General features: G+C 45.3%; 1 protein-coding gene across 3 annotated transcripts in view; it reads right to left on the bottom strand.

The window, feature by feature from the left end:
- LOC124033257 (transmembrane protein 198-B-like) overlaps positions 1–22,903 on the bottom strand; it is a 64,544-nt gene extending 41,641 nt beyond the window's left edge. For 2 of the 3 annotated variants that reach the window (XM_046345422.1, XM_046345272.1), the window contains exon 1: positions 22,471–22,903. The gene's annotated coding sequence lies outside the window, so the exon portion shown is untranslated. Of the gene's footprint in view, positions 1–22,457 lie in introns of all 3 variants that reach the window. The other variant, XM_046345348.1, reaches the window with a different exon arrangement.
- Positions 22,904–23,620: the final 717 nt, after the last annotated feature.

Raw genomic sequence — 23,620 nt, 5'->3', positions numbered from 1 at the left:
ATAGAGTCATATAGAGACATATGGTGTCATCACTACTCTGTAGTGCTGGACTTTTCAAATCGCTGGCCATGTGGTCAGATTTCTTTCACCTGAAGCTGTGCTGCCAGGTCTCACAGGGTCATAATGACCAGACAGGACCCAGACAGTACCCAGACAGTACCCAGACAGTACGCACAGACCCAGACAGACCCAGAAAGTACCCAGACAGTACCCAGACAGTACCCAGAAGGTACCAAGACTGTACCCAGACAGATCCAGACAGTACCCAGACAGTACCCAGACAGATCCAGACAGTACGCAGACAGTACCCAGACAGTAACCAGACAGATCCAGAGAGTACCCAGACAGTACCCAGACAGACCCTCACAGTAACCAGACAGTATGCATGCAGTACCCAGACAGATCCAGACAGTACCCAGACAGACCCAGACAGTACCCAGACAGTACCCAGACAGTACCCAGACAGTACGCACAGACCCAGACAGACCCAGAAAGTACCCAGACAGTACCCAGACAGTACCCAGACAGTACCCAGAAGGTACCAAGACTGTACCCAGACAGACCCTCACAGTACCCAGACAGTATGCATGCAGTACCCAGACAGATCCAGACAGTACCCAGACAGACCCAGACAGTACCCAGACAATACCCAGACAGTACCCAGACAGTATGCAGGCAGTACCCAGACAGTACCCAGACAGACCCAGACAGTACCCAGACAGTGTGCAGGCAGCACCCAGACAGTACCCAGACAGATCCAGACAGTACCCAGACAGATCCAGACAGTACCCAGACAGATCCAGACATTACCCAGACAGACCCAGACAGTACCCAGACAGACCCACACAGTACCCAGACAGTATGCAGGCAGTACCCAGACAGATCCAGACAGTACCCAGACAGACCCAGACAGTACCCAGACAATACCCAGACAGTACCCAGACAGTATGCAGGCAGATCCAGACAGTACCCAGACAGATCCAGACAGTACCCAGACAGATCCAGACAGTACCCAGACAGACCCAGACAGTACCCAGGCAGACCCAGACAGACCCAGACAGTACCCAGACAGATCCAGACAGTACCCAGACAGTATGCAGGCAGTACCCAGAAAGATCCAGACAGTACCCAGACAGACCCGGACAGTACCCAGACAATAACCAGACAGTACCCAGACAGTACCCAGACAGTACCCAGACAGACCCAGGCAGTACCCAGGCAGACCCAGACAGTACCCAGACAGTACCCAGACAGTACCCAGACAGATCCAGACAGTACCCAGACAGACCCAGACAGTATGCAGGCAGTACCCAGACAGATCCAGACAGTACCCAGACAGACCCAGACAGTACCCAGACATAACCAGACAGTACCCAGACAGTACCCAGACAGTACCCAGACAGTACCCAGACAGTACCCAGACAGTACCCAGACAGTACCCAGGCAGACCCAGACAGTACCCAGACAGATCCAGACAGTACCCAGGCAGACCCAGACAGTACCCAGACAGATCCAGACAGTACCCAGACAGTACCCAGACAGTACCCAGACAGGTGCCAAAAATGTTTCTCACACAGTAAAAAGTTGATTTCAAGTCATGAAATCAACAGTTGTTGGGGTCAGATATGTCAAATGGATTTTCAAATGATATTCACACAAATTAGTCAGGCAAATAACTGTACAAATGTCAATGTATTTTCAGTGAACTGAGCTTGGTTAACACTTTACTATACAGAGTTCTGTATAGTTACCAAAGCTTGTTACAGTATTCAACTATTATTCTGTTTTTCCTCTTCCTGTCTGTTGTCATAACAACCAAAGTGATGCTCCAGGGTGGTGGTGTTAAAACGTGACACATGAGAAGAGGCACCGTGGCAACGTGGCAACGTCACCTGTATAGTTCCTTCCCTCGTCCCCTCTTCTCCTCCTCTCCTCCCTTCCCTCTCCTCTCATCCCTCCCCCTCCTGTCCTCTCCTCCCTCCACTTCCCTCTCCTTCCTCTCCTCTCACCCCCCTCCTCCCCTCCCTTCCCTCTCCTCTCATCCCTCCCCCTCCTGTCCCTCCCCTCTCCCCATCCCCTCGTCCTCTCCTCCCTCTCTTTCCCTCATCCTCTCTTTTCCTGTCCTCCCCTCTCCTCTCCTCCCTCTCCTCGTACCCTTTCCTTTGTTGTCTCCTCTCCTCCCTCTCCTTCCCTCTCCTCATCTCTTTTCCTCTCCTCCCCTCTCCTTCTCCTCGTCCGATCTCCTCGTCCCTTTCCTATCCACGTTCCTCATCCCCTCCTCCTCCCTCCTCCTCATCCCTCTCCTCATCCCCTCCTCTCCTCTCTCCTTCCCTCTTCTCATCCCCCTTTCCTTCTCCTCGTCCGATCCCCTCCTCTCCTCCCTTCCCTATCCACGTCCCCCCTCTCCTCATCCCCTCCTCTCCTCCCCATGTACCCAAGACAACTCGACTGGGTAAGTGTAAGCAATAGCTCACTGTCCTCACTTCAAGATTATCATAATGTAGCTCAGGATTACTGTGTACAAGATAAGCTCCATCAGACATGAAGACAGACGAGTCTTAATTAATCACAGACCTGTTCATTCTACTGGAAAGATGTTAATGTAGCCCCCGTTGCATGACGACATGGATCTACTGACACTTCCTGGTTGTACAAAAGGAAACACTATCTACTCTCTGTTTCCACTTGGCAGTAAGGTGATGTAGAAACACTACCACACAACATAACCTCATGACAAGGCACTAAACACAGAGGTAGCTATGTCGTTGTGTCATCTTCCTTTTGCCCCACAGGGAATATATACTCTCTCTCTCTAGCTCTCCCTCAACCACCCCCACCCCCCCAGTCAGAGTGTCAGTCCTCATGATCCATGCAGGCCAGCTGAGCCAGCAGCTGGGTGTATTAGGCATGCAGTTTCACATGAATATTTGAACATACAGACAGTCAGAGAAGGGCTGAGGCCGGCATCATGCCTGGGGAGAGGATGTGAACAAAATGAGGCCATGCACACCTGTCTGTCTGTCTGTCTCCTGAACGCTGAGTCTGCTTGCAAACACACAGAAACACACTATCATAGTAACAGCCCAGTTGTATTGATGCATTATATTTTACAGTAAGATCCCAGGTGCATTGATGCATTACGTATTACAGTAAGATCCCAGGTGTATTGATGCATTATATTTTACAGTAACATCCCAGGTGTATTGCTGCATTATATTTTACAGTAACATCCCAGGTGTATTGATGCAGTAAGATCCCAGGTGTATTGCTGCATTATATTTTACAGTAACATCCCAGGTGTATTGATGCATTATATTTTACAGTAACATCCCAGGTGTATTGATGCATTATATTTTACAGTAACATCCCAGGTGTATTGATGCATTATATTTTACAGTAACATCCCAGGTGTATTGCTGCATTATATTTTACAGTAACATCCCAGGTGTATTGATGCATTACGTATTACAGTAAGATCCCAGGTGTATTGCTGCATTATATTTTACAGTAACATCCCAGGTGTATTGATGCATTATATTTTACAGTAACATCCCAGGTGTATTGATGCATTATATTTTACAGTAACATCCCAGGTGTATTGATGCATTATATTTTACAGTAACATCCCAGGTGTATTGATGCATTATATTTTACAGTAACATCCCAGGTGTATTGATGCATTATATTTTACAGTAAGATCCCAGGTGTATTGCTGCATTATATTTTACAGCAACATCCCAGGTGTATTGATGCATTAGATTTTACAGTAACATCCCAGGTGTATTGATGCATTATATTTTACAGTAACAGATTTGTGTTTATTGGGTATATGTTGTGTAATGTGTTAGATATTAATGAACTGCCAGAGGTTACCTTTCATTTGATGTATTCCTAAGTGTTCCAGGACCAAGGTTACAAGTTACACACAGACACACACAGACACACACACACACACACCTGTAAAGTCCACGGTTATGGAGTCATAGCAGGGATGAGCAACTGGCAGACCACAGGCCACATGACCCCCTTTGGGTAGGCCTGCGGATCAATGTAAACAAAAAAACGGGGGCCCTTAAACAACAAAACAATAACTCACTCAGGGTCACAACTTACTGTTGACAGTTAGAATAGTAGAACACACCAAAGGTTCTAGAATAAAAGTTAGGTTCTAAATAAACATAGGTTCTATAAATGTGGTTGTGCATCAGCAGCTTTGGTCTTGTGTTATGTCACTGACAGTCACTCAATTAGAGATGTTAGCTAACATTAGTTAGATCGGTAAGTTAGCCTAGCCAGCTATCTACAGTTGTAGTAATCATGGCTGATATCCGTGACCATGCTGGTCATTTATGAACATTTGAACATCTTGGCCATGTTCTGTTATAATCTCCACCCGGCACAGCCAGAAGAGGACTGGCCACCCCTCATAGCCTGGTTCCTCTCTAGGTTTCTTCCTAGGTTTTGGCCTTTCTAGGGAGTTTTTCCTAGCCACTGTGCATGTACACCTGCATTGCTTGCTGTTTGGGGTTTTAGTCAGGGCTTTATAAATACATTTGATTTATTGATTGACCTACAGTATTTCAGTAATTTTAGGGGTTTTCAGTATAGTTGTCTAATGTTGTTGGGGAATATCATTCCGTTTTAATGATACTCCTTAAATCACTATGATATTTATACACAATAGTTTTTCTTAAAGTGTTCTTTTTAACAGAGTTGAGAAGTGCAAAGTGTTAGCAATACAGGTGAAATCAGTCATTGACGCAGACATGGAGGCATAGCAGGAAGATGGGTATGTTGTGAACCAAAAGGTTGTGAGTACAAATCCCAGGTGAGATCAAATCCCAGGTGAGATCACATACCAGGTGAGATCAAATACCAGGTGAGGACAAATCCCAGGTGAGATCAAATCCCAGGTGAGGACAAATCCCAGGTGAGATCAAATCCCAGGTGAGATCAAATCCCAGGTGAGGACAAATCCCAGGTGAGGACAAATACCAGGTGAGATCAAATACCAGGTGAGGACAAATCCCAGGTGAGATCAAATCCCAGGTGAGATCAAATACCAGGTGAGGACAAATCCCAGGTGAGATCAAATACCAGGTGAGGACAAATCCCAGGTGAGATCAAATCCCAGGTGAGATCAAATCCCAGGTGAGATCAAATACCAGGTGAGGACAAATCCCAGGTGAGATCAAATACCAGGTGAGGACAAATCCCAGGTGAGGACAAATCCCAGGTGAGGACAAATACCAGGTGAGATCAAATACCAGGTGAGGACAAATCCCAGGTGAGATCAAATACCAGGTGAGGACAAATCCCAGGTGAGGACAAATACCAGGTGAGATCAAATACCAGGTGAGATCAAATACCAGGTGAGGACAAATCCCAGGTGAGGACAAATACCAGGTGAGATCAAATACCAGGTGAGATCAAATACCAGGTGAGGACAAATCCCAGGTGAGACAAATACCAGGTGAGATCAAATACCAGGTGAGATCAAATACCAGGTGAGGACAAAACCCAGGTGAGGACAAATACCAGGTGAGATCAAATACCAGGTGAGATCAAATACCAGGTGAGGACAAATCCCAGGTGAGGACAAATACCAGGTGAGATCAAATGAGGACAAACCAGGTGAGATCAAATACCAGGTGAGGACAAATTTACATTACATATTACATTTACCCAGGTGAGATCAAATTCACCAGACATCCAGTGGGAGGACAAATCTAAAACCAGGGGGGTGGGGTGAGATCAAATCCCAGGTGAGGACAAATCCCAGGTGAGGACAAATCCCAGGTGAGGACATGTTGAATAATATTACATGGAAAATTGCTAAATTATAATCATGTATGTCAACGTGTGTGAAATATGTAAGTTGAAAACATCGTATGTCAAAAGCACAGTGTGTGAAAGGAGATTCACAGCTTGTTTTTTTTGTTGTGAAGATTTTCCCAAAGAATAATTTCTAGTTGAATGAACATGTGAGACAAGTTGAGAAAACATCTTAAGTTGACTGACTTTTCTCCAGTTGCTAAGTTTGGGTCTCCTAAACATTTTAAGTTCAGGCAACACTTTGATCAAAAAGTTAAGTACACTTAAAAAAAAGGCTGTGGAAACAGTTAATAACATTAGTTGTGTTAGTGTTAATTGGTTGTGTGTGTTAGTGTTAATTGGTTGTGTGTGTTAGTGTTAATTGGTTGTGTGAGTTAGTGTTAATTGGTTGTGTGTGTTAGTGTGAATTGGTTGTGTGTGTTAGTGTTAATTGGTTGTGTGTGTTAGTGTGAATTGGTTGTGTGTGTTAGTGTGAATTGGTTGTGTGTGTTAGTGTTAATTGGTTGTGTGTGTTAGTGTTAATTGGTTGTGTGTGTTAGTGTTAATTGGTTGTGTGTGTTAGTGTTAATTGGTTGTGTGTGTTAGTGTGAATTGGTTGTGTGTGTTAGTGTTAATTGGTTGTGTGTGTTAGTGTTAATTGGTTGTGTGTGTTAGTGTGAATTGGTTGTGTGTGTTAGTGTTATTGGTTGTGTGTGTTAGTGTAATTGGTTGTTGTGTTAGTGTGAATTGGTTGTGTGTGTTAGTGTTAATTGGTTGTTGGTTGTGTGTGTTAGTGTGAATTGGTTGTGTGTGTTAGTGTTAATTGGTTGTGTGTGTTAGTGTGAATTGGTTGTGTGTGTTAGTGTGAATTGGTTGTGTGTGTTAGTGTTAATTGGTTGTGTGTGTTAGTGTTAATTGGTTGTGTGTGTTAGTGTTAATTGGTTGTGTGTGTTAGTGTTAATTGGTTGTGTGTGTTAGTGTTAATTGGTTGTGTGTGTTAGTGTGAATTGGTTGTGTGTGTTAGTGTTGGTTGGTTGTTGAATTGGTTGTGTGTGTTAGTGTTAATTGGTTGTGTGTGTGTTAGTAGTGTGAATTGGTTGTGTGTGGTTTAATTGGTGTGTTAGTGTTAGTGTTAATTGGTTGTGTGTGTTAGTGTTAATTGGTTGTGTGTGTTAGTGTTAATTGGTTGTGTGTGTTAGTGTGAATTGGTTGTGTGTGTTAGTGTTAATTGGTTGTGTGTGTTAGTGTTAATTGGTTGTGTGTGTTAGTGTTAATTGGTTGTGTGTGTTAGTGTGAATTGGTTGTGTGTGTTAGTGTTAATTGGTTGTGTATGTTAGTGTTAATTGGTTGTGTGTGTTAGTGTGAATTGGTTGTGTGTGTTAGTGTTAGTTGGTTGTGTGTGTTAGTGTTAATTGGTTGTGTGTGTTAGTGTTAATTGGTTGTGTGTGTGTTAGTGTTAATTGGTTGTGTGTGTTAGTGTTAATTGGTTGTTTGTGTTAGTGTTAATAATCCAGGCACTTGTCATCTCCCGTCTGGATTACTGCAACTCGCTGTTGGCTGGGCTCCCTGCCTGTGCCATTAAACCCCTACAACTCATCCAGAACGCCGCAGCACGTCTGGTGTTCAACCTTCCCAAGTTCTCTCACGTCACCCCGCTCCTCCGCTCTCTCCACTGGCTTCCAGTTGAAGCTCGCATCCGCTACAAGACCACGGTGCTTGCCTACGGAGCAGTGAGGGGAACGGCACCTCAGTACCCCCAGGCTCTGATCAGGCCCTACACCCAAACAAGGGCACTGCGTTCATCCACCTCTGGCCTGCTCGCCTCCCTACCACTGAGGAAGTACAGTTCCCGCTCAGCCCAGTCAAAACTGTTCGCTGCTCTGGCCCCCCAATGGTGGAACAAACTCCCTCACGACGCCAGGACAGCGGAGTCAATCACCACCTTCCGGAGACACCTGAAACCCCACCTCTTTAAGGAATACCTAGGATAGGATAAGTAATCCTTCTCACCCCCCCCCTTTAAGATTTAGATGCACTATTGTAAAGTGACTGTTCTACTAGATGTCATAAGGTGAATGCACCAATTTGTAAGTCGCTCTGGATAAGAGCGTCTGCTAAATGACTTAAATGTAAATGTAAATGTTAATAGGTTGTGTGTGTTAGTGTTAATTGGTTGTGTGTTAGTGTTAATTGTGGTCCATTTAACAGGATGTAACACAGTGAAATATTTAGCTTTCTGCAAACGAGACAAAATGATTTGTAGGGAGGCATTAAAGCTGCTGCGAGCGTTCTCTCTTCTCGGGATGAGAGCACATTGAGAGGTCTGGCTGACCCAGTGCCATGTACTTTTTTTTGTCCCAATCAAAACGGTTTAGTGGTTTTCCCCCGGTAGCGTGCGCGTAGAGAGAGAGAGCGTGAGAGAGAGAGCGTGAGAGAGCGAGAGCGAGACACACACAAAGCCCATACAGACAGAGCCTCCACTGAGAAGCTATTCCTGGCCCTCAACAGGCTCTGGCACTCACTGAAGCAGAAGGAGAGAGGAAGATGGGAGGAGGAGGGAACAGGGAAGAGAGAGAGAGAGAGATTAAGATGGAATGGGGCAGAGAGGAGGATGGGAGGAGGGAATGGGGGAGAGAGAGGAGTTGGGAATGGGGAAGAGAGAGAGAGGACGATGGGAGGAGGAGGGAACAGAGAGAGAGAGAGAGAGAGAGAGAGAGAGAGAGAGAGAGAGAGAGAGAGAGAGAGAGAGAGAGAGAGAGAGAGAGACATGGATGGGAGGATGGAACAGGGCAGAGAGAGAGAGAAAGATAGAAGATGGGACAGGGCAGAGAGAGAGAGAAAGAGAGAAGATGGGACAGGGCAGAGAGAGAGAGGAGAATGGGGCAGAGAGAGAGAGGAGAATGGGGAAGAGAGAGAGGAGAATGGGGCAGAGAGAGAGAGAGGAGGATTTATGGAATGGGGCAGAGGGAAATAGAGAGAGAGAGGAGGATGGGGCCCAAGAGGGAGAGAAAGAGCTATCCAACATGGACAGTGAGACAGGAACATTTCACAGGGTTTTTAATACAGAGTCATGTCTTCCCTTAAATTATGATTGACCACATCACACGAACATGATACAAGCTGAGTGACACATCTTTGGTTCATATGAGACAAGAGAGAGGGAGAGAGAGAGAGAGAGAGAGAGAGAGAGAGAGAGAGAGAGAGAGAGAGAGAGAGAGAGAGAGACAGAGGGAGAGAGAGAGACAGAGGGAGAGAGAGAGAAAGAGAGAGAGAGAGAGAGAGAGAGAGAGAGAGAGAGAAAAAGAGAGAGAGAGAGAGAAAGAGAGAGAGAGAGAGAGAGAGAGAGAGAGAGAGAGAGAGAGAGAGAGAGAGAGAGAGAGAGAGAGAGAGAGAGAGAGAAAGAGAGAGATCACAGCTATAGACAGGCTACCATAGGGATGAGTTGACTCCACTCTTTCCTTATGGGTTATATACTTCCACTTAAAGATGGATCCGCAGTCGAGAAAACCGCTCCAACGTCCATTTAATTTTTGTTTTGTTGATGAAGCGGAGGTGAGGAGTGTCATCCAATTTGCAGTACTAATATGTGGCTGACCGGGCTAGATTCGGTCTTATGTAACAACATTTGAAATTGTGTTTTTAAACTTGTAGAGACAAGCAGAGTATAACGTACAGTTGAGGAAAAATGGGAAAGTAATTCTGCTTTTGAAAGTTGATAAAAAAGGTCCTTGAATCTGTTGGTATAAATACTGGAGAGCTCATCTTTGTCTATGTCAATTCAGCATCGTTCCCTCTTAAGCCCACCCATCTCTTTAAGGATTCACATGGAATATCAGGTGTATTTGAAGTTGTTTTAACATAAACTTCCCTTTTTCGAGTTCCCCTACTGCCCTCGTGTGAACTGGCTACTGCGCTAATGTTAGCAAGTTAGTACAGCAAAGGCAGCAAGAAAGATCGATCTAGGCCCACCCATTTTCAGACAGCGTTTTTCCCCTTGTTGCACATGTTTCATGCAGTTCAGCTGTACCTCTAACTATGCTCGCTGAGTTTGCGAGAACACAAAATGTGGATATTTTATCCACAGAATGTGTATTTAGAAGTACCACACTGAGCTTCAACCATAAACATACACTAACTAGTTACGTTTTCCCTGTCTTTCAAACTTAGTAAAAATCCAAATAACTTCACAGATCTTCATTGTAAAGGGTTTCAGCACTGTTTCCCATGCTTGTTCAATGAACCACAAATAATTAATGAACACGAACCTGTGGAACGATCGTTAAGACACTAACAGATTACAGACGGTAGTCAATTAAGGTCACGGTTATGAAAACTTTTTCATTTTTCATTTAAGAGGTCTTTCTACTGACTCTGAAAAACACCAAAAGATAGATGCCCAGGGTCCTTGCTCATCTGCATGAACGTGCCTTAAGCATGCTGCAAGGAGGCATGAAGACTGCAGATGTGGCCAGGGCAATAAATTGCAATGTCCGTACAGTGAGACGCCTAAGACAATGCTACAGGTAGACAGGACGGACAGCTGATTGTCCTCGCAGTGGCAGATCACGTGTAACAACACCTGCACAGGATCAGTACATCCGAACATCACACCTGCGGGACAGGTACAGGATGGTAACAACAACTGCCCGAGATACACCAGAAATGCACAATCCCTCCATCAGTGCTCAGACTGTCTGCAATAGGCTGAGAGAGACGGGACTGAGGCAGGTCATCACCAGACATCACCGGCAACAACGTCACCTATGGGCACAAACCCACTATCGCTGGACCAGACAGGACTGGCAAAACGTGCTCTTCACTGACAAGATGCGGTTTTTTCTCACCAGGGGTGATGGTCGGATTTACGTTTATCGTCGAAGGAATGAGCATTTACACCGAGGCCTGTACTCTGGAGCGGGATCGATTTGGAGGTGCAGGGTCCATCATGGTCTGGGGGAGTGTGTCACAGCATCATCGAACTGAGCTTGATGTCATTGCAGGCAATCTCAACACTGTGCATTACAGGGAAGACAGCCTCCTCCCTCATGTGGTACTCTTCCTGCAGGCTCATCCTGACATGACCCTCCAGCATGACAACGCTGTGTGTAACAGGGAAGACATCCTCCTCCCTCATGTGGTACCCTTCCTGCAGGCTCATCCTGACATGACCCTCCAGCATGACAATGCCACCAGCCATACTGCTCATTCTGTGTGTGATTTCCTGCAAGACAGGAATGTCAGTGTTCTGCCATGGCCAGCGAAGAGCCTGGATCTCAATCCCATTGAGCACGTCTGGGACCTGTTGGATCGGAGGGTCAGGGCTAGGGCCATAACAACCTTGTAGGCCCTCTGTAAATAAGAATACAATTGAAATACGAGCCTAGCTGGTTTAGCCACAGATAAAGACAGCAACCTTTCCTCTAGCCATGATTGGCTGAGGTAATGAGTGGGTTGGATATGCTGAGAGATGAGCTCGGATTGGTCTGCCATTTAGCACGCTTCTGTTTATTTCAGCTGATCGGTATGTGTAGGTAATCCTGTTCCTCAACTGTAGTGTATGATATATAATTTTCTAGTTCTGAGTTTCTACTTTTATCTAACATAAAAAAACATTAAAAAATAAAAAAATAAAAGATTACTGAAAATGGCTTACGGTTGTAAATGTGACGAAATAAAAGCAGGACATTCTACCGGAGTATTTTAGAACTTGGAACTTAGAACTCTCATTGGCCTATTTTGACTTTGGTGTCATGTTGTTCTTAACATTACTGATAAACACACACGGTATCAAATAGAATCAACGTTTATTTGTCACATGCAGTTCTTAACATTACTGTCCCTGATAAACACACACGGTATCATAGAATTTACATTTACATTTACATTTAAGTCATTTAGCAGACGCTCTTATCCAGAGCAAATAGAATCAACGTTTATTTGTCACATGCAGTTCTTAACATTACTGTCCCTGATAAACACACACGGTATCAAATAGAATCAACGTTTATTTGTCACATTCAGTTCTTAACATTACTGTCCCTGATAAACACACACGGTATCAAATAGAATCAACGTTTATTTGTCACATGCACAGGACACAGGTGTAAACGGTACAGTGGAATGGTTACTTGCTTAGTGAAGTCTTTTGTTTAGACATGTAGCTAGCTAGCTATACAATGAACCATAATCACAACTCATAATGTTGCTACCCTGCATGAATCTGCTGGTAGCTAAAACTAACCAACTAGGTTTAATGTTAGGTAGCTAGCTAACATCAGGCTATAACAAGCAAAGAACATGGCTCTGAGATTCAAATAATATTACTACACAGATCATACATGTAATGTTAGCTAGCTAGCCAGCCAGCTAACGTTAGCTAGCTAGCTAACAGTATGCTTTACCTTGCAATGAAAACAACTTTCTGACTAAATTAGAAACATGTAATATCTGTAAATGTAGACTCTCTTATACATGGATGAACACTTCTCCATCTCTGTCACAGATTCCATGGTTGCCTTTAGTTTGAAGATGTAATCCAGAGGCAGGTGTTTATACAACAGCCTTCTGTGTGTTCTCTTTTCTACTCCGTATCCATATTTGCAATCAAACGCCAGAATTTTCTTCATCTCCTTAGATATCATACTCTGCCTCCAAAACTCTGAACCTCCAGAAAGTGGAGAGCATTAGCAACACTTCTACTTCTTCTTCGTTCTTTCAAAAAAGATGCATGAGAAAGGATAACCTACTACATACTGCGCTCATGTTATAGACAGACGCGTACTACATGTCAGACCAATCCTAACTCATCTCTCGGCATGTCCAGCCCACCCATTATCTCAGCCAATCATGGCTTGCGGCAAGGTTCCTGTTTTTGTCCGTGGCTAAACAAACTAGGGTCATAATATAAAATTGTATTTACAGATGGAATACAAGTTTGTTATTAAGACACATGAAAGTTCACATGTTCCAGAAGGCATTTCTGCCAAAAACGCATTAAGATTTGTAAAAATGATGTTAAAATTCTAATGCCTCTCCGGTCAAGTGGTGATGCGTGACATACGCCTAGTTTCCTGAAACAAGTCACATGTTCTGCTGTTCTATCACACGTGCAATGATGTCAAATTGAAAAAAAAACAGTGTTCGTTATTTCTTGTTATAATATCGCAAACGGACGTGGCAGTTTCACCATTAAGGATTCCATCTTTAAGTTAAAATTTCACTTTGACAACAATGTACTGTATAACTAAGTGATAACTCAATTTAAGTGGAAGTTAGGATTTGCTCCTTAGTTGGCAGATCAGAGTTTGTATTTTAGGCCGCAGCCCCAATGTTGGTCTGGGACTGTCTGACATTTATTCAAATGTTTCTCAATAGAAGAGACAGACCAACCAGCAAAACGTCCTGCTTACACATTAGGTACGTCCCTGGTGCCCTCTGTCTTGGGGTTGAGTCCCAGAACCTGACATTAGGTCTCTCCCAGCTGCCCTGCTCCTTGGGGTTGAGTCCCAGATCCTGATATTAGGTCTCTCCCAGCTGTCCTGCATCTTGGGGTTGAGTCCCAGATCCTGATATTAGGTCTCTCCCAGCTGCCCTGCTTCTTGGGGTTGTGTCCCAGATCCTGATATTAAGTCTCTCCTTGCTGCCCCTGCATCTTGGGGTTGTGTCCCAGATCCTGACATTAGGTCTCTCCCAGCTGCCCTGCTCCTTGGGGTTGTGTCCCAGATACTGATATTAAGTCTCTCCTTGCTGCCCTGCTTCTTGGGGTTGAGTCCCAGATCCTGACAGCGATAGACAGGCAGCATATTCACAGGTTCTGGGCATCGTGACAATTCAGCCGCAGGCTGCGTCCCAAATGGTGCCCATATGGCTCTGGTCCGAAGTAGTGTACTATATAGGGAATAAGGCATATATGGCTCTGGTCCAAAGTAGTGCACTATACAGGGATTAGGGTGCCATTTGGGATGCAAGCCTAGCTTCCGCAACAGCCACCATACAGGCAGGCAGAATGGACATTTGGCCAGACTCCCTTTGTAATGAGAGCAGCAGGGTGTGTGAGAGAGAAGGATGTGCATTGGAGAAATACGGGACACATTCTCCTTCAATCTGGAAACGGGGCATTGGGTTTACTAATACTGTGCTTCACTGCTCTTCATTTGAATTTGAATACTTTACCTTGAGAGTGATGATTTCCATTGGTATTTGTACTGTCTTTAAATATTAAAGCTTGTTGTCCTTATTTATTATGAACATAGCATTGAAAGTTATCAACACTTCCAAAGCAGCTGCTGTACAGCTTGGGCACTATCAATCTACTGTCCAGGGGACTGTCTGATACAGGACAGGCTTGTTTAACAAATAGAGATACAGAACATCTAGAGATGTTACGCCGTTATATCAACAAAGAGATACATACACTACCAGCTTGGCACACCTGTATTTGGGGAGTTTCTCCCATTCTTATCTGCAGATCCTCTCAAGCTCTGTCAGGTTGGGTGGGGAGCTTCGCTGCCGAGATATTTTCAGGTCTCTCCATTTTCAGATGTTCGAACGGGTTCAAGACCAGGCTCTGACTGGGCCACTCAAGGATATTCAGAGACTTGTCCCGAAGCCACTCCTGCGTTGTCGTGGCTGTGTGCTTAGGGTCCGAGTATTCAATCTTGGCTTCATCAGACCAGAGAATCTTGTTTCTCATGGTCCGAGAGTCCTTTAGGTGCCTTTTGGCAAACTCCAAGCGGGCTGTCATGTGCCTTTTACTGAGGAGTGGCTGAAGAGTGGCTTCCATCTGAAAGGCCTGATTGGTGGAGTGCTGCAGAGATGGTTGTCCTTCTGGAAAGTTCTCCCATCTCCACAGAGGAACTCTGGAGCTCTGTCAGAGCTCTGTCAGAGTGACCATTTGGTTCTTGGTCACCTTGTCATGTTTTGTCTTATATTGTCTTGTCATTTTGCTTTCCCTTCTGTTCGTTTCCCCCTGCTGGTCTTATTAGGTTCGTTCCCTTTTTTCTCTCTCCCTCCCTCTCTCTCCTCTCTCTATCGTTCCGTTCCTGCTCCCAGCTGTTCCTATTCTCCTACTCAATCATCTAGTCTTTTCACACCTGTTCCCTATCTTGCCCTCTGATTAGAGTCCCTATTTCTCCCCTTGTTTTCCGTTTCTGTCCTGTCGGATCCTTGTATTATGTTCGCCGTGCTGTGTCTTTGTCTCGCCCTGTCGTGTCTTGTTTCCCTCAGATGCTGCGTGTGAGCAGGTGTCTGAGTCTGCTACGGTCGGTGCCTTCCCGAGGCAACCTATAGTTAATGGTCGAGTCTCCAGTCTGTCCTCGTCACTACGAGTGGAATTAAGTTTTTTATGTTTTGTTTTCTGCTCTGATTGTCCAGGAGTATTGCCTATTTCCTTTACTGGAATAAAGACTCTGTTTTCGCCAAGTCGCTTTTGGGTCCTCATTCACCTGCATAACACACCTCCCTGACCAAGGCCCTTCTCCCCCGATTGCTCAGTTTGGCCGGGCAGACAGCTCTAGGAAGAGTCTTGGTGGTTCGAAACTTCTTCCATTTAAGAATGATGGACGCCACTGTGTTCTTGGAGACCTTCAATGCTGCAGACATATTTTGGTACCCTTCCTCAGATCTGTGCCTCGACACAATCCTGTCTCTGAGCTCTAATGACAATTCCTTCGACCTCATGGCTTGGTTTTTGCTCTGTCATGCATTGTCAACTGTGGGACCTTATATAGACAGGTGTGTGCCTTTCCCAATCAAGTCCAATCAATTGAATTTATCACAGGTGGACTCCAATCAAGATGTAGAAACATCTTAAGGATGATCAATGGAAACAGGATGCATCTGAGCTCAAGTTCAAGTCTCATAGCAAAGGGTCTGAATACTAATGTAAATAAGGTATTTCTGTTTTTTATTTTTAATACATTTGCAAAAATGTCTAAAAACCTGTTTTCACTTTGTCATCGGATTTTTCAGCCACGCCCGTTGCTGACAGGTGTATAGAATCGAGGACAATGCCATGCAATCTCCATAGACAAACATTGGCCGTGGAATGGCCCGTACTGAAGAGCTCAGTGACTTTCAACGTGGCACCGTCTTAGGATGCCAGCTTTCCAACAAGTCAGTTCATTAAATTTCTGCCCTGCTAGAGCTACCCCGTTCAACTGTAAGTGCTGGTACTGTAAATTGGAAAAAACTAGGAGCAACAACGGCCCAGCCGCGAAGTGGTAGGCCACACAAGCTAACAGAATGGGATCACCAGTTGCTGAAGCAAGTAGCGTGTAAAATTGTTCTGTCCTCATTTGCAAACCGCTCTACCAAGTTCTAAACTGCCTCAGGAAGCAACGTCAGCAACAAGAACTGTTCATTGGGAGCTTCATGTAATGCTCACCGCCATTGGACTCAGTGGAAACGCCTTCTCTGGAGGGATGAATCACACTTCACCATCAGGCAGTCCGACGGACGATTATGGGTTTGGCATAGTGCTAAACGGCAAATATTGGTGGATGAGGAATAATGGTTTGGAGCTGTTTTTCATGGTGACGTCTAGGCCCCTTAATTCTAGTGAAGGCAAATAATTAGTCTACAGCATAACAATGACATTCTAGATGATTCTGTGCTTCAAACTTTGAAGCAACAGTTTGGGGAAGGTCCTTTCCTGTTTCAGCATGACAATGCCCACAAGCACAAGGCGAGATCCATGCAGCAATGCTTCAATATCTAGTGGAAAGCCTTCCCAGAAGAGTGGAGGCTGTTATAGCAGCAAAGGGGGGGTGGGCAATTCCATATTAATGCCGATGATTTTGGAATGAGATGTTCAACAAGCATACTTTTGGCCATGTAGTGTATATACAGGGTTGTGTTAGCCATCCCACTGTGTTAACCATAGATATATTCTCACTATGTTATCTCTAGCCCACGGTGTTAACCATACAGACAGTATCACTATATTATCTCTAGCCCATTGTGTTAACTGTAGAGATATTCTCACTATGTTATTTCTAGTCCATTGTGGAGCAGCAGGACACAGGTATCCATCTATCTCTCCAGTTGATCCCTGTAAATACCAGGTTAGTACTGAGGAGGTGACAGAAACATAAAGAGGATTACTGGACAGCTCACTGTTTAGCCTGGGCCAGACCAGGACCAGACCAAGGCACCTGACCAGGAACAGACCAAGGACCAGACCAGGACCAGACCAGGACCAGACCATGGACCTGACCAGGACCAGACCAGGACCAGACCATGGACCAGACCAGGACCAGACCATGGACCAGACCACGGACCAGACCAGGACCAGACCATGGACCAGACCAGGACCAGACCATGGACCAGACCAGGACCAGACCATGGACCAGACCATGGACCAGACCAGGACCAGACCAGGACCAGACCATGGACCAGACCAGGACCAGACCATGGACCAGACCAGGACCAGACCATGGACCAGACCAGGACCAGACCATGGACCAGACCATGGACCAGACCAGGACCAGACCATGGACCAGACCATGGACCAGACCATGGACCAGACCATGGACCAGACCAGGACCAGACCATGGACCAGACCATGGACCAGACCAAGGCACCTGACCAGGACCAGACCAAGGACCAGACCAAGGACCAGACCAGGACCAGACCATGGACCAGACCATGGACCAGACCATGGACCTGACCAGGAACAGACCAAGGACCAGATCAGGACCAGACCATGGACCAGACCATGGACCAGACCAAGACCAGACCAGGACCAGACCATGGACCAGACCAAGACCAGACCAGGACCAGACCATGGACCAGACCAGGACCAGACCAGGACCAGACCATGGACCAGACCAGGACCAGACCAGGTCCGGGACCAGACCAGGACATCAAGATACTACAGTCAATGACTGTCTCATATGGCACCTTTTTTGACTACATAGAGCACTACTTTTGACCAGAGCTGTGTGACAATGACCACGGACAAAAAGATCTGGGACCAGGCTAGCCCTTCTCCGTCCCCAGACCTGCAGCCAGGCTAGCATGCATACAGCATGACTATACCCATTACCCATACATTGCTGTAGACTACACGTTTCAAACGCATTTCACAGAGAGCCAAGTGTCTGCGGTTTTTCACTACTCCATTGTCCTTGATCTAATTAAAGTCACTAATTAGTAAGGACTTCCCTTCACCTGGTTGTCTAGGTCTTAATTGAAAGGAAAAAAACAAAAACCAGCAGACACCAGGCCCTCCATGGAATGAGTTGGACACCCCTGCTGTAGACTCGAAGGTGTAATGGTCATGGTGTGAAAAGGCTTGTTTTTAAAGGGACCTGCCTTTCCTCTGGAACGAACCCTGCCACATAGAGGACCAATAACGGACAGCCTTTCCTCTGAGACGAACCCTGCCACATAGAGGACCAATAACGGACAGCCTTTCCTCTGAGACGAACCCTGCCACATAGAGGACCAACAACGGACAGCCTTTCCTCTGAGACGAACCCTGCCACATAGAGGACCAATAACGGACAGCCTTTCCTCTGGGACGAACCCTGCCACATAGAGGACCAATAACGGAAAGCCTTTCCTCTGGGACGAACCCTGCCACATAGAGGACCAATAACGGACAGCCTTTCCTCTGGGACGAACCCTGTCACATAGAGGACCAATAACGGACAGCCTTTCCTCTGGGACGAACCCTGCCACATAGAGGACCAATAACGGACAGGCTTTCCTCTGGGACGAAGTGAGAGTTCTTCCTCAAACAACAACTAGTGGTTAGAGCATTGGGCCAGTAACCGAAAGGTTGCTGGATCGAATTCCCGAGATAACAAGGTACAAATCTGTCGTTCTGCCGCCGAGCAAGGAAGTTAACCCACTGTTTCCCGGGTGCTGAAAATGATTAAGGCAGCCCCTCCGCACTTCTCTGATTCAGAGTGGTTGGGTTAAATGCGGAGGACACATTTCAGTAGAAGGCAGTCAGTTGTACAACTGACTTAGGTATCCCCCTTTCCCTAAACCTTTCCCGGTCTATGTTGCTGACGAACTGGACACAACCGGTTACATGAAATCATAATACACTGAACAAAAATAGAAACGCTACATGGAATCATTTCAAGGATTTTACTGAGTTATAGTTCATATTAAAGGAAATATATTCAAATACATTCATTAGAACCTCATCTATGAATTTCACATGAATGGGAATCTAAATATGCATCTGTTAGTCACAGACTGCCTTGTAAAAAAAGAAGAAGGGTAGGGGCGTGGATCAGAAAACCAGTCCGTATCTGGTGTGACCGCCATTTGTCTCATGCAGCGTGACACATCTCCTTCGCACAGTTTCATCAGCTGCCCGGGTGGCTGGTGTCAGACGTTCCTGCAGGTGAAGAAGCCGGTTACACGTGGTCTGCGGTTGTGGAGGTCCTGGGCTGGCGTGGTTACACGTGGTCTGAGGTTGTGGAGGTCCTGGGCTGGCGTGGTTACACGTGGTCTGAGGTTGTGGAGGTCCTGGGCTGGCGTGGTTACACGTGGTCTGAGGTTGTGGAGGTCCTGGGCTGGCGTGGTTACACGTGGTCTGCGGTTGTGAGGCCGGTTGGACGTAATAATAATATAATAATAATATAATAATAATAATAATATATGCCATTTAGCAGACGCTTTTATCCAAAGCGACTTACAGTCATGTGTGCATACATTCTACGTATGGGTGGTCCCGGGGATCGAACCCACTACCCTGGCGTTACAAGCGCCATGCTCTACCAACTGAGCTACACAGGACAGACGTACTGCCAAATTTTCAAAAATGATGTTGGAGGCGGCTTATGGCAAAGAAATTAAACATCCAATTCTCTGGCAACAGCTCTGGTGGACATTCCTGTAGTCAGCATGCCAATTGCAGGCTCCCTCAAAACTTGAGACATCTGTGGCATTGTGTTGTGTCACAAAACAGCACATTTTAGAGTGGCCTATTATTGTCCCCAGCACAGGGTCAACCTGTGTTATGATCATGCTGTTTAATCAGCTCCTTCATATACCACAACTGTCAGGTAGATGGATTATCTTGGCAAAGAAGAAATGCTCACTAACTTTATATGTTTCGTTCATATTTTTTGTTTCAGTGTAAAAAAAAAAAAAAACAGAATGAGCAGCGGTTGCGATTGTAAGAGCCAAATAAACAAACATTATATTGTCTATAAAACCACCACATCCTCATTCATACAGAGCTGTTGGGTCTGCAGACCTCAGCTCCCTGCATAAAGAGGCTCTGCAAGCTGCCAGGTACAGTATATAGCTGTGGCTAGTAGGAAAGACAGCAGTGAAGTGGATTAATAGGATTAGAATCAACTCTCTCTCTATCCTTCTATCCCTCTCTTACCTCTCTCTAATAGTTCCACCACTCTCTCCATGCGCCCCCTCTCTCTGTCTTCACACACACTCTCTCTCTTCGAGTCCCACCTCTCTCTCGCTCACTCCCACTCTTTCTCTCTCTCCGAGTCCCACCTCTCTCTCGCTCACTCACTCTCTCTCTCTCCGAATCACACCTCTTTCTCGCTCACTCCCACTCTCTCTCTCTCTCCATGTCCCACCTCTCTCTCGCTCGCTCACTCACTCACTCACTCACTCACTCACTCACTCACTCACTCACTCACTCACTCACTCACTCTCTCTCTCCGAGTCCCACCTCTCTCTCGCTCACTCATTCTCTCTCTCCAAGTCCCACCTCTCTCTCTCTCTCTCCCCCACCATGCTCTCTCATCCCCTTCTCTCTCACCCCCTCTATTTCTCAACACTTTTTCCCTGCTCACGTCTCCACCTTCACCTTTCTCCCTCCCTCCCTCCCACCTCCACTCCCCACTCTCTCATCTATGATAATGCATTAAGCTAAGAAAATATTTGACCTGTTGCTGCATAAGTCAATTAGACTGTGAATCCCCTGAGGAGACGTGCTGTTGATGCTGATGCTGCTTGGGTTCTCTCTATCCTCCCATTATTACGTAACTATCTTCACAGCAAAAAAAAACACAATTCCCCCATTTCACACCATTAAAGCTCTGTTCATTTCACTCTCCTACATGCAGCGTCCATTTTACATTCCCAATGCATTCCTTCATCCATCACTCACTATCCCTAAAGCTGAGCCTGTCTAATGTATTGATTCAAATACACTTGTTCTGCCTTCAGCATACAGAGGGCATTTAGAAATCATCAAACAATAGAATATTTAAAAATGTAAATGGTTTTAAGAGCTCTTTCACAACACATTGCTTATACGTTGCTGTCTGTAATAACCGCAGCCCAAAACACTGCTAAGCACAGCGGTGTAAAACATGTCCCCCTTGACAACAGATCCGTCCGTACACACAATGCTCTCAGGGTCAATCTCGAGGGGCGTCAAAACAATGGTTTGCCTGTGAATTTGAGAGTGGTTACATCCCTCAGCTGTTAATCCAAGCAAGTTTCAGGATGGCAGGACTGTTGTTTTCCAAGATTGTGCCTTTAACGTGACCTAAACAGACCCAACCTCATCCAGATGGTGACACCTAATGACCCTAATCATAACCAACATCACACTGTATACAAACACACACACACACACAGAGAGAGAGAGAGAGAGAGAGAGAGAGAGAGAGAGAGAGAGAGAGAGAGAGAGAGAGAGAGAGAGAGAGAGAGAGAGAGAGAGAGAGAGAGAGAGAGAGAGAGAGAGAGAGAGAGAGAGAGAGAGAGAGAGAGAGAGAGAGAGAGAGAGAGAGAGAGAGGGAGGGATAGAGAGGGAGAGATAGAGAGGGAGAGATAGAGAGGGAGAGAGAGAGAGACAGAGAGAGACAGAGAGAGACAGAGAGAGAGAGAGAGAGACAGAGAGAGAGAGACAGACACAGAGAGAGAGAAAGACACAGAGAGAGAGAGAGAGAGAGACACAGAGAGAGAGAGACACAGAGAGAGAGAGACACAGAGAGAGAGAGAGAGAGAGAGAGAGAGAGAGAGAGAGAGAGAGAGAGAGAGAGAGAGAGAGAGAGAGAGAGAGAGAGAGAGAGAGAGACAGAGAGAGAGAGAGAGAGAGAGACTGAAATATATAAACAACCAAGGTATGCTGAATTCATAGGCCTACCTAATGGTGTCTTCTATAGAGACTAGGATGCAAGCAAACTGTTTTAAACGATTTTAAAAAGCCATCTGCTATGTTTGTGATGGATGTACTAATTATAGGTCAGTACAATGTGCTGGATTGTCAACACAGTGTCCGATTGCAAAGGAGACTTTCCGGCAAATGATGGAGTGCGCGGGCAGGTTCGTGGGCACGCCGGCAATCGATTCCTTTATTTTGTTTACATGCTGTGGCGCGAAATTATACGCCCTAATATCCAATTAAAAACTAAGTAAATAAATAAAAACTAAGTGTTATTGTGTTTGGTGGGGATATTACAACAATGAATATGGAAACAAAGCAAGATGTGGTATATATAGGCAACCATAACATTATTGAAACAAAAGATCAAAAACGGGGCTCGTTACAATGTAACACAAACCCTGATATTTCTATAATATCGTGATTTTCTGTGTGTTGTCTCCACGTCTTGCAAACAAGCATTCTTTAGAAAAAGCATTGAACACCCTGTCCAAATCAACCTACGGCTGTTATTGATGAAGAACAAAGAGAGCTGCACCTGCTTCACTCACCTCCGTAACGACCCAGCATGTACAAGATATATGACCAGTCAGATTCCGTTGAATCCTCTCCTCTGTGTCAACTAGCAGCCTCCAAGACGGTCATCGTCCTCAACCGTCAACGCAGTCCCTGCCCGCCCAAACGCTACAGAGGCACCAGGACCACGGCTTGGCAGAGAGAGAGCACTGCCCACGAACACCAAGCCATCGGGAAACACTAGAACAACGTCTCACCGCTCAAGCTTCACTCTCTCCTGGATAACGGCAGTGTAATGTCCCCCTCCTATCATATGCCATGTAAATAATGGTTCGAATATGGATAGAAATGGAAAATCAAGACTGTTTTTAATTTAAACTGTTGTGATAAATCGGGTTCATCACTTGGTTTGAGATTTCTTGTCTTTGGTTCTTCCCAATCCGAAGGCTGTGGTTTCTTTGTGTTCACGCTTCCCCTGCCAGCATCGTGCAGCCCCAGCTTTCCTAGGATGATACCATTTGCACAAGAACGCGGGGTTGTAGGAATACAGCAGCACAGAGGAGAATATCAATGGGTGGAGAGCCATAGCAGGAAAGACCGGTTCCAGGCATACGCGATATAAGCGGTCGCTTAGGGCTTCAGGCCACTGAGAACTTAGTCGGGGGTCTCAATTTACTGTGTCAAGTTAAAAAATAGTAGAATACAACCGAGGTATAAGTTCGAAAAATGATTGTGCATCAGCAGTTTTTCCTCTTGTTATGTCAGTCACTGACAGTCATGTCAGCTAAACAAACACACATTCTAAGATAGATCTATTAAAACTATCTAAACGATCTAAACTTGTGAATGGAGGAAAGTGCATTTTATTTTCGTGGCAAATCGCCAGGATTAATTGTCACATAAACAAACATTACACTAGTTCAGTGCTAATTCTTCGTGGCTGGTTCACTGCATCGCATAAAGAGTGAAACATTTATACATAATAGTAAAAAAGACTATTCAAACAATAGATACATTCAAAGAGCTGTAAAACAATACATAAATAAATCAATATTAATATACATTACATAAATAAATAAATCAATATTAATATGCATTACATACATAAATAAATCAATATTAAAATGCATTACATACATAAATAAATATATATTAAAATGCATTACATACATAAATAAATCAATA

The sequence above is a fragment of the Oncorhynchus gorbuscha genome, linkage group LG01 (assembly GCF_021184085.1).
Source record: "Oncorhynchus gorbuscha isolate QuinsamMale2020 ecotype Even-year linkage group LG01, OgorEven_v1.0, whole genome shotgun sequence".
Classification (NCBI taxonomy): domain Eukaryota; kingdom Metazoa; phylum Chordata; class Actinopteri; order Salmoniformes; family Salmonidae; genus Oncorhynchus; species Oncorhynchus gorbuscha.
Note: the sequence above shows the minus strand (reverse complement) of the source record. Positions and strands in the feature narration are given on the sequence as shown.